This window comes from Penaeus monodon, chromosome 38 (assembly GCF_015228065.2).
Source record: "Penaeus monodon isolate SGIC_2016 chromosome 38, NSTDA_Pmon_1, whole genome shotgun sequence".
In the NCBI taxonomy this organism is placed as follows: domain Eukaryota; kingdom Metazoa; phylum Arthropoda; class Malacostraca; order Decapoda; family Penaeidae; genus Penaeus; species Penaeus monodon.
In genome coordinates, this window is record NC_051423.1 from 4,429,633 (window position 1) to 4,432,321 (window position 2,689).

Sequence of the window (2,689 nt, forward strand, 5' to 3'; positions counted from 1 at the left end):
AGTCGGTTTCTTTAAATCATTTGACGCATTTTCTATCCATTTTTCATATCAGATAAGTATTTACAGTTTATCCTCATCACAGGCACGCAGGACTCGCTAAATGATCGAAGGCTACTTTTATTTCATGCTCCCCCACACCTTTCGGGTATTATCTCCTTCGAGAGGGCGTCAGAGTTGCCTCTCTGTTACCAGGTTTTCTTCAGTATTCTCTTGCAGTTTATCCTGTTCTATCTTCCTTCTTGGGCGGTTTCCTCCTTTCGCTCATTGAGTGTTTTCTGCGTTCATCGTCGCAGGGACAGCGTCAAGCTCTTTTGTGTCTGTGTATGTTAAAAGGGATTGATAATTTCTCAAGATATCATTACAGTTGTTTCTAAAGAAATTTAGGGATCTCAGTTACAGACTTAGCGATGAATTTCCTTATCAGTTAGTGCTTATGTAGTATGAATTCATGTTCCAGCGTAGGATAAAATTGTTTCCTCTTTTATAGTTAACGCCCCGGTCTTCTTTTCCCCTGGTAGGTAGCCTTGCTGCTGGGGGGAGCTTTGAGTCCTATGAATCCGCCCACCAAGGGTAATGATTTTTTTTTTTAACTTTTTTCATTTTGATTTAACTTCTCGCTTAAAAAACCCAGCTAATTTGAATGAAAATGTGTTATTTTTTTATGGTTTCCCCAGCGTTGTCTAGGAATCCTACGAGTCAGGCGGGGCCCAAAGTACAACTTAAAGGGGCTTTGAGTGTGATTCTTCAATAAAAATTTCGGACACCAGGACCCCGTGAGGGGGACCACATCGGACCCTCTACGTGCAGCTTCCTGCGGTGCCTGAAAACCGTCATATTCGTGGACGCGCTCCGCTACGGGGCCCCGAAGTCAGCTCGAGGGCGACTCTCCTATGAATTTGCTTCCTTTAAATCCGAGAGTACGGGCCCCCCGACCTCGCTATTTCTACCTCAAACGAATAAAAATAATTTTCCTCTTGAAAGCATTGGGACGTTCTTATTTTTCAAATTTTTTATTTATATAAAGAAGTTCAAATTTTTTTTTTTTTTACTTATTTTTGTTTTTAAAGCCGCAGATGCTACAGTTAAAAATCAACACAAAATTACTTTTTTGTTTCTTTTTTCAAAAAACCCTTTTTCAGTGAGGGGAAATTTGGTTTTTATAAAAACATTGTAAGGGGGGCAATTGCAAAAGGGAAATGACTCTTTTAGCGACCAAATTTCGTTGATCGGGAAAGAAGTAACGGTATCCGGGGGTGAGCCCAAAATGAACAAATTTTCAACTAAAATTTTAATTTTCATGAGCAAAGGTTCTTAACCTTGGGGGAGAGGTCGTTAGGAATATCTATAATGGATAAGAATACTAAGGGGAAAGTAGAATTTTTCATATTATATTTATTTTCCTAAAAGCGTGGACTGATGGAAAAATCATGAAAAATTAAGTATCGCTTTTACTAACCTTGTGGAGGTGCATATACCATTGTTTTCAACCCAAGCACGAATTCGTAGTAAAATATATATATAATATATAATTTATTTTTATATATATATATAAATTTTATATTATTGTTTGGGGGTGTGTGTGTGGTGGTGTGTGTGTTTTTGTTGTTGTGTGTGAGTGGGGGGTGTGAGTGTGGTGTGAGTGTTGTGTGGTTGTGTGGTGCACGTTTGTTTGTGGTGTGTGTGGTGGGGGTTGTGTGTGGGTGGGTGGTGTGTACGGTTTTGAAATATTTAACTTTTTAAATTTGTGAATACTTTTCAAAGCTTTTTTTTCTGAAAGTCGGGTTTTTTTAAATCATTTGACGCATTTTTTATCCATTTTTATACAGATAATTTTTCAGTTTATCCCCACACAGGCCCGGTCGTAAAAATAGAAGGGCCCTTTTTTCATGCTCCCCCACACCTTTGGGGATATCTCCCTTTGAGAGGGCGTCAGGTTTTCCTCTTGTTACCCGTTTTTTTTCATTATTCTCTTGCAGTTTATCCTGTTCTATCTTCCTTCTTGGGCGGTTTCCTCGTTTTGCTCGTTGAGTGTTTTCTGCGTTCATCGTCGCAGGGACAGCGTCAAGATATGAGGTTGTTTAGACTCGTGCTTTCTGATGATTTTTTTTTTTTATTTTCGCTGCCAGGTCCTCTTCTACTTCTACTAATAATGTTGCTCGTACGTCATGACGGATTTTCATGACCTAGAAGGCAGGAAAATAATAGGGGGATTTATTTTCTGGAACAGGGGTTCTCCCGAGCGCAGGGGGGGGCGTGGGATAGGGGGAAATCACGGATCTCTGGGAGCCCCAAGAGGTGTTACAGCTATATCCTCAAGCCTCATTTCAGCTTTTTCCGCTTAGTTCCTATTTCCTTCCTCCTTTCTCTAGCAAAGGAAAGTTGCCTCTATTCCCAGAAAAATTAAACATTATGGAATAGCCTCAGTGTGTCTTGGCATTGGCAAATGACATTTTCCCCGTTGAAAAACAAGGCGATGATTTCCTTTCATTATGCTTATGTAGTATAATTTATTTTTCCAGCGTAGAGCTGCAATTGTTCACCTTTTATTTTTTTAACGCCCAATTTCTTCCATTCCCCCCTGGGGGGGTTTAAAAAAAGGGGGTTAGCCTTTTTTTTTTTTTCCCCCGGCCTTTTTTTCCGGGGAGCTTTTGGGGGTCCCCAGAGTTTAACCCCAAACCACAAGGTGTGA